The sequence below is a fragment of the Lactuca serriola genome, chromosome 1 (assembly GCF_051521515.1).
Source record: "Lactuca serriola cultivar US96UC23 chromosome 1, Lser_US96UC23_V15, whole genome shotgun sequence".
In the NCBI taxonomy this organism is placed as follows: Eukaryota; Viridiplantae; Streptophyta; class Magnoliopsida; order Asterales; family Asteraceae; genus Lactuca; species Lactuca serriola.
The window spans coordinates 86796678-86805847 of NC_136408.1; positions in this window are offsets into that span (position 1 = coordinate 86796678).

Genomic DNA, 9170 nt, shown 5'->3' on the forward strand with positions numbered 1-9170 from the left:
ATTATCTAACTCTGTTAAGTTCCTTTATGGAGATTCTTAATACACGATGTAATGTAATTACATTTTGATGTTTTGTAGAATCAAAGGAAGCTTAAAGAAAGAGTATGTTGAGCCTGATCACAAAGATATGGATTTTGATCGCATGGTTCGATGGTCAGATTTTTGAGCTGCTGCTTAAGAGTTATGATACATTGCTTAGAAATATTTAGAAACATAGTTTTCACTTGTAATTGCATTGTAAGGAAAAATTTTCCGCATTTTATAAATAAAATTTTGATTTTTTTATTTTAAAGTTTCCTTACAATGACATTTGTGAAAATTGATGTTTATGTATATTTTAGCAATATTGAAAATGGATTTGATTCTTTCGTTTGTGGTAGTGTCATAATTTACCAAATAAGGAAAGATTCTTATCACCTAATGTAGCACCTGGTTCCTGGTATGTAAAATTTATCTAAGTACTTTGCATTTTTAGCCTTGGACTCGGCGAGTTGTAGGCCCGACTCACCGAGTAGAGCCGGGATATTAAACACGTTTAAGTTGGTGACTTGGCGAGTCCATATTCTGGACTCGTCGAGTCCCCGCTGTCTGATGAAACCCTAATTTAAAGGGTTTGCACCCTATTTAAACCATCATATGCGCCCCCAAGCTCGCCCCCTTCACCCTCAGAGCAACCTTAGCCAAACCCTAACCTTCCCCTTTGTGATTTGAGTGTTGGTGTGTGTTTCTTTGAAGTTTTGAAGAAGAGAAGGAGGAAAGATCAAGGAAAAGGAGGAGAACAGAAGTTGTGAGCCCATTTCAGAGATTAGTAAGGTAAAACTCGACCTCTTCTTCTGTTTCTATGGTTGAACCTCCATTAGAACATCTTTAAGACTTTTTGGAACCATTTATTGGCTTGGTTGTGGTTTAGAGGACTCCTTGGTTCGTTTAGCCTTCAGATCTGACCACATCTGAGCTCTAGAGGCTTAGATCTACAACCTATATGGGCCATTGTCATGAGCAAGCCTAGATCTACAATTCTAACCCCATTAAATTCCTTAAATCACTCGAATGAGCATGCATGCACGTAAAGTTGGAGGCTTTACGTGATAAATCAACCCTAGGAACCCAGATCTATGAATGGTATGCACTGGATTCAAGCAGAATCGAGTGTATAGTTCCTGCATGCATGCGACTCGGCGAGTTCTTCTTCTGACTCGACGAGTCCCTGATTCCCCCCCCCCCCCCTTTCGTGTATGCTGAGTAGCAGTGAGTCATGAGTGGACTCAGTGAGTTGGAAGCCAGACTCATCCATGGAGGGACTCGGCGAGTCAATGCCCTGACTCGGCGAGTCCAGGGCAATCTTTTTGCCTCAAGAATAGACTCGGCGATTTGTGCATACAACTCGGCGAGTCTCAGCGTAGAGTGTTCTTCAGGTGAAGATGAACTCGACGAGTTGTTCATACAACTCGACGAGTAGGATGAAGGACTTTTGGACATCAGTTTAGAAGGAAAACTCGTCGAGTCAATGCCTAATTCGACGAGTAGAGACGGGATTAAGGATAATCGAATGGATAGGGACTCGACGAGTTGGCGAGCCAACTCGGCGAGTCGGGTCAACTGGAAGTTGACTTTGACCTTGGCTCTTGGCTTGGTTAGGGGTAAATGGTCATTTTACCCTAAGTTCGATTAGCAGAATTTGACTGAGTGTTTGGTGGGAATTTCAGCCGGAGGATTTCCGGAGCAGCAGCAGCAGACAGACAGTTCCCACGCAGGTCAATAGCTACTACGAGGTGAGTTACCTTCCAGTAGTGGTGGGTCTATGGCCACAATGCCGGCCCACCAGTAGGAGTTATATGTTAGATGATTGTCTCTGTGATATTCATCTAGGGTTGCTACTACCTGTGATATGTTATGTGCTAGTATGATACGATGCCATGTGCTAGTGACAGTAGGGGGAGATAGTCCCCAGATTACCGGTCGATAGGTCCGAAGGGGCGTTCATGCCCAGCCATGCTAGATAGATTATGTGATATGTGCTATGTGGTAGTAGTAGGGGGTGAAATAGTCCCCAACATCTGGTCGAGAGGACCGAAGGGGAGACCAGCACCCAGATATGCTAGTCAGTATCCGGTCGAGAGGACCGAAGGGGAGGCCAGCACCCATATATGCTAGTCAGTATCCGGTCGAGAGGACCGAAGGGGTAGGTCGGGCACCCAGATATGCCTGACAATATATGTATGTTATGTGGTTATATGGTATGCGGTATAGTGGGGGAACTCACTAAGGTTCGTGCCTATGGTTTTCATTTGTTGTTTCAGGTACCTCTTCAGTCAAGGGGAAGGAGCAGGCGCGGTAGCGACCCATCACACACACGCTCTTTGTTTTCCGCACTATGAGTCATTCTGGGATTTGTACTCTGACATTATCATGTTTTACATTTTGGTTTACGGCCACGGGACATGTTTTATCAAATGTTATGATCGCAAGATATTTTGTTACAAACGTTTTTGCAAATCACTTAAGCAAAAATGAAATTTTTGGCCCGTATTTTTGGGATGTTACAAGTTGGTATCAGAGCCCTGGTTTGAGGGATTCAGATACACCTTCGGGGGTGTCTGGACTCAAATCGAGTGATTAAAAGATTTTAAAGAAGAAAATGTTTTCTAAAAGGCTAAGTAAAGAGTTTTAAGTATGAGCAAAGTGTGTGATGCGCGCGACTGGCCGAGCTCAAGTAAGTATTCCCCAAAGTACCCATACGAGCTTATGTTATGTTTATCAGTTTCAATAGAACAACATGCTAGAATAGGACTAAGGATCTAGGAGTGATGCCTTATGTGTCTGCTCTATGTGCTTCAGTGTATGAAAATTGCATGCTAGAATTGAGTAGACAGCAGTAGGATAGCCTGTTTAGGTTATGCCTGATAGTAGGAGCTTAGCATTGTATGTTAGTTCAGTTTCTCTCTATGAGGACGGATTTGCTTGAGATTGTTACCTTTCGTCTGAATGCTGCTTGCTTCGTGCTTCGTGGGACTTTGAGTGATGGGAGTTAGCCATTAGGTGAGTACATCACGTCACACGTGATCAGGGTTGAATAATCTTAGAGTGTTGGATTTGGGCCCTATTGCGCATCTCTTGTCTAAGTGTAACCATTGTAGGGACGTGTCCGTTACTCGAAGGATTATCTGAGCCACATCACATGTGATGGTATTCAGGTAATGGATAATTGGCATTACAAGGAGGTCTTCAGCAGCTGAGAACTGGGTAGGGTGGAGTCAGAGATTTCCCTAGGGCAAGCCTAGGATGAGAGTAGCAGTAGTGAAAGGGATCTGGTGGAGTCAAGGCAGTCCTTGAAGAAGATACGGATAGATGTGGAAGGTAGTATGGGGCCGTACTACTGAAAGCATAGGATCCGTACCCAAACCGAGGAAGGCCAAGATAAGACCAGGGAACTTGTAGTAGATGTGATCCCTCAAGGAGTATCAGTATCGCTAACAGCTATTATTTATATATTTCAAAATGGTGGTACTACGCTCGAGGCCAGCAATTGGCAGTTCAGGAGAGGGATCGGGTTCGGGATCAGGTTCCGAGCCAGTAGATGAGGGGCTACGCGAGTTCATCGCGTCAGAGATCACCAGAGGCATCCTTGAGTCGACCCCCATTATCTTCGGGTCGATCAAGGAAGAGATAGTTGAGTTGATGGAGGATCGCCTTCGGGCATTTAGGAGCGACATGGCATCTGGCCAATCGGGATCTCGCACACTGTCCTTTAAGGACTTCAGGGGCAGTGGTGCGCTGGATTTCCACGGGGCGAAGGACCCCATAGCTGCCAGGCGATGGATTGCAAACATTGAGTCTGCATAGTTGATTAGCTTCTGCCCTGAGGGGTCGAAGGTAAGATTTGCAACAGGATGTTTGAGGGATCGAGCTAGGGATTGGTGGGAGTCCGTTGGTGACTCGTTGGGGGCCTCGACTGTCGAGGCTATGACCTGGTTGGACTTCGTGACCAGGTTCAGGGCAGAGTTTGCGCCGGCTGTCGAGCTTCACCAGCTGGCCAGGGAGTTCCTAGATATGAGACAGACGACGGATACTGTGGAGGAGATCACCGCCAAGTTCCGGGAGAGGGCATTGCTGGTGCCCCACTACGCGGGTGATGAGGATATGAGGAGGACCCGCTATCATGACATGCTACGAGCTGATATTCGGGAGCATGTCAGTTTTTCAGCTTGTCCTACCCTGGTCTCTATGATTGCCAGGGAAAGGGAGAGGGAGATAGATCTGGAGCACATGCGGAAGAGGAAGGCGGAAGAGGGGCATGTTATGGGGGCTTCGGGGAAGAAGCCCAAATGATCGGATGCGGGGCCGAAAGGCCAACAGGGGCGGGGTCGCTGCAGGAAATGCGGCAAGACGCACGAGGGAGCATGCAAGTCGGGATCGTCAGGCTGCTACAAGTGCGGCAAGTCAGGGCATTTCAAAAAGGATTGTACCGCCCCTGCACCTATGATACAGATGTCTGAATTGCTGTGTTTCCACTGCAACCAGAGGGGCCACAAGAAGGCCAATTTCCCCCAGTTGACAGCATCAGCGCCAGTAAAGGTGCCAGCTCCAGCTACCCTGCGGATTACTGATGGCCGGCAGGGTAAGGCAGAGGCTCCAGTGGTGAGGAGCCGGGCATTTCAGCTGACTGCCGAGGAGGCACGCGCCACACCCGATGTGGTGACGAGTATGATTCTTTCCCTCTATTTTATTTTATATGATGTTATGTTATTGATATGTGCCCTGCGTTTATGCGTTAGGATCGTTCCATGTGAACGGTATCCCAGTTCAGGTGTTGTTTGACTCGGGTGCCACCCGGTCATTTGTTTCCCTTGCGCTTAGCAAGAGGTTTACTGAGTCTTCGGGCATGTTGGATTTGTTGGATAAGGTGTCTAAGTCCATAACTATTTCTGGTCAGTACTTGACCCGACCCGACATGGTCCATTTGGGTTGCATGGCACCATGCAATTGGATAGACTAAATGAGAGAAATAACACTTGGATATTATTAATATATTATAAGTTCTAATATATTAATAATATTATTTAATTAGTTTGATCAAGAATTAATTTAGAATTAATTAAGTGATCAAAAGATAACTAATTAAGTATATGGGTTGATTATGTAAATCATTCATATCTTGTATAGTGGGCTAAGAGGCTCCATGGATTATCAAGTTGGGTTCCACCCATACGATGCTCCATGGATGCTCCATGGATACTCCATGGGAGTTACAAACCCATGGGTCATGGAAATGAAGAGTCATGACACATTAGGGTTTACATGGTGTAACCTTAGATGTGTCAACACTATATAAGAATCTCATTCTCCACCAAAATCGGCTACACATATGAAACAATAGGGATAGGCCGATTTCAAGAAGTGTGTATTCTCTCAAAAGTCTTTCCAAGAGCATTTGGTGTTGTGTGAAGCATTTGAGGCATCACACTTGGGGTGCTAGGCTCACAAGGTTTCAAGGAACATAAGCAACAACAAGGTAAGTTATTCTATCTTTCATTCAAGAAAAAAAAAATTGTTCCCCATGTATGCTAGATAGGAATATAACCTTGGAATTCAAATTTGCATGATAATTAGACAAACATAGATCCAAGGTTATTAGGGTTGCATGTACACTTAGGAAGTGTTAGAATGCTCAAAACCCATCAGTGGTATCAGAGCCTAGGCTTGTTTGTTTGTTATTTGTGCTTAAAAGTTGAAAAAAGTCGAAAAGCTTGCTGTCTGCCTGATGAACTCGCCGAGTCCATGGGGAGACTCGCCGAGTTCACTTTTATCTTCAACCTACTCGCCGAGTAGGTTCATGCACTCGACGAGTAGGAGCCACAGAGTGCAGATTTTCGACTTTAGTTGCTGGAAATGGACTAGAAACATTACCCTAAACTGTTTTGGTACTTGAAAACTGATTTTAGATGGAGTAATGTCTTTCCTAATCCATTTACAACAACTAGTTATCAAAGTTACAAAGTTTTAAGTGTAATTTTGATTCATGATAGTGTTCATGTTCATGTTCTTGATCTTATGATGTTTAGATGATCATAGGAATTATTTGTAACCTATGTGGTAGCTTAATTCTTGATCATAATGTGTTTTAATGGAGTCCATAACTTGTCCTCAAGTTATGGAAAACCAAAAGTCACTTGAATTAAAACCATTAAAAGAACACAAGAGTTAGAAAAATGAAGAGTCTTCATTTTTATTACTCTATTAAACTCATAAGTTACAAGAAATGAAAAGTTTTGAAAAACAAGTAAAGTCTTGATTAAAACTTTAGTTCCAACCCTTAGAATTTTAAAAGTTAAAATTCAACCCCTATACTTATAATATTATAAGTTAATAATATATATATATATATATATATATATATATATATATATATATATATATATGTATAAGATTAAAGTCGTCTTACCGCTAGTACGCCTCATTCACGAAGCCGGTCTATAAGGTGGGTATAAGGTTGTTGCCTATAAAATGGCAACTTAATGGGTGTCCACTCTCACCCACCGCTCGCTTGACTGGTGGAGGGTCATTAGCCGAACGGGTAGGACAAGGACTTATAAATTCTCATTAAAAGTATGATGAATATTATAAAGTAACTAAATGTTTTATTAAATTCCCAATCTTAGTTACTTTAGGAAAAATGTGAATAAGGTGCTAATCCATGAAATTACACTTTACACTTTGTTTAAGTCGTTGGTGGAGCGTATGTGGTTAACCGGCACACTAACTTGGACTTAACAAGGTAGGTAAAGGGTGACTTAAGGTTTATTATAGTATCGGTGGAGCGTGTGTGGTTTACCGGCACATCGATTGAGTGATAAACTTTAAGGGTACCAAGTGATTTGCATGGTTACTTCACACCTCGTTTTGTGATCCTCGGTATCCCAGTCACAAAACTTGGAGGGCACACTCGAGATTGAAACATGCCTTTGAAAAGTTCATTGAATCTCAAAGAACCTAGGAATTTCTAAGAACCAATCAAAACCTAATATTTAATATTTCGGTTTTCGTGGTGGAAATTGGTAAATCGTCATTCACCTACCTTTCAAATATGTTATAGCTTGGATTACGGCATACCTCTTCTAAGTTATAATATATTGTGATTGGATCCTAGCCTTAATTTTACATTTGGGTGTTTTATTAAGGACTCTCTTAATATCTAAACTAATCTTGTCCTCTTCCTTCAGATGTCTTCAAACAATGCTGCTTCTGGCTCTAATCTTAATGGCTCCTTTACCCTTATGAACTTGTATGGGAAAGTCACTTTTGATGGATCCAACTTCAATGAGTGGATCAGAAACATCGGGATGATTACCCGCTACGAGGACAAAGAATATGTCCTTGACACGGAGCTTAAGGAGATTGATGAGAGCACTGCAACTCCCCAGGAGATCGCTGACTTTCAGGCACATGAAAGGGATGCTACCAAAGTGGCATGCATCATGATGGCGAAGATGACAGCGGAACTCCAAAAGTCCTATGAGGATTTCTACCCTTAAGAAATGCACCAAGATCTGATGGAAAGATACCATCAAAGTGCACGACAAGAGAGGTATGAAATCATCTGCTCCATGATAACAACCATAATGAAGGACGGGGAATCCGTCACAAGCCACATGCAGAAAATGCAAAGGTATGTGGATCGATTGCTGAAGCTTAATGTGAAATTCCCTGAGGAGCTTGCAATATATATCATTTTGCACTCCTTACCATCGTGCTATGATCAATTCCGCATGACATATCACATGAATAAGGAAGAGGTCACACTCAGCAAACTTCAGGGACTTCTCAAGACCGCTGAAACAGGTCTTAAGGGGAAGTCGGTTGTTAACACTCCTACTCCAAACTCCACTCCGGTTTTGGCAATCGGGAAAAGTCGAGGGAAGAAGAGAAAGACCTCTTCAAAGGGTACCAAGGCTCGGACCCTTGATGGTTCTTCTTCAAGTGGAACCAAGAAAGGTTTCGTCACTCCTTCTTCTGACCCAAAAGAGGCTGAATGCTTCTATTGCCATGAAAAATCACATTGGAAGCGGAACTGCCCAAAATATCAGCAAGATGTGAAGGATGGGAAAGTTAAACCCAACCATGCAGGTATTTACACTATCATTTCTAATAACTCACCCCATTCTAAATCTTGGGTCCTTGATACCGGTTGTGGTATTCATATTTGTTGTGACTTGCAGGGACTAAGAAGAAGTGAGAATGTGGAGCAAGGAAGAATAAACTTAATCATGGGGAATAGGAACGTTACACCTGTCACCAAGATTGGAGTTTATACTTTGTCACTAATTAGTGGGTTAAATTTAGATTTGAATAGATGTTGTTATTCGCCAGAAATGGAAAGAAACATTATTTCTTTTCATGCATTGTACAAACCAGGGTTTACTTTTTCATTTAATAATGAAGTTGGTTCTATTGATGCTTTCTTTAATAATGTTCCTTATTTTAAAGCATTACCTTTTGATGGTGTGTATGAGGCTGTGTCTGTTGTTGATAACTTAGGAAATAATGTGATGTGTATTGATTCTATTAACAATAATAACTTGGATAAAGCATCATTATGGCACTGTCGTCTTGGACATATAAGCAAGAAACGCATATGCCAACTCCAAAAGGATGGAGTCTTGGAGTTGTTTGACCTAAAGTCAGATGATAGCTGCGAATCATGCTTACTTGGAAAAATGACAAAGTCACCCTTCACAGGCTCGTGTGAGAGGGGTGAAGGTTTGTTGGACCTTGTACACACGGATGTGTGTGGACCATTCAAACATGCCACAAGGGATGCTAATCGTTATGATTTGACTTTTACTAATGATTACAGTAGATATGGATATGTCTACTTGATCAAGCATAAGTCAGAGACTTTCGAAAGGTTTAAGGAATTTAAACAGGAAGTCGAGAATCAATTGGGCAGGAACATTAAGATGCTTCGATCCGATCGTGGTGGTGAGTATCTTAGTTCAGAGTTCCCTGACTATCTAAGGGAATGTGGGATTGTCTCACAATTGACACCTCCCAGGACACCACAGTTGAATGGTGTGGCTGAGAGGCGTAATCGAACCTTGTTGGATATGGTTCGTTCCATGATGAGTCAAGCTTCGCTACCAATCTCATTTTGGGGGTATGCCTTAGAGACT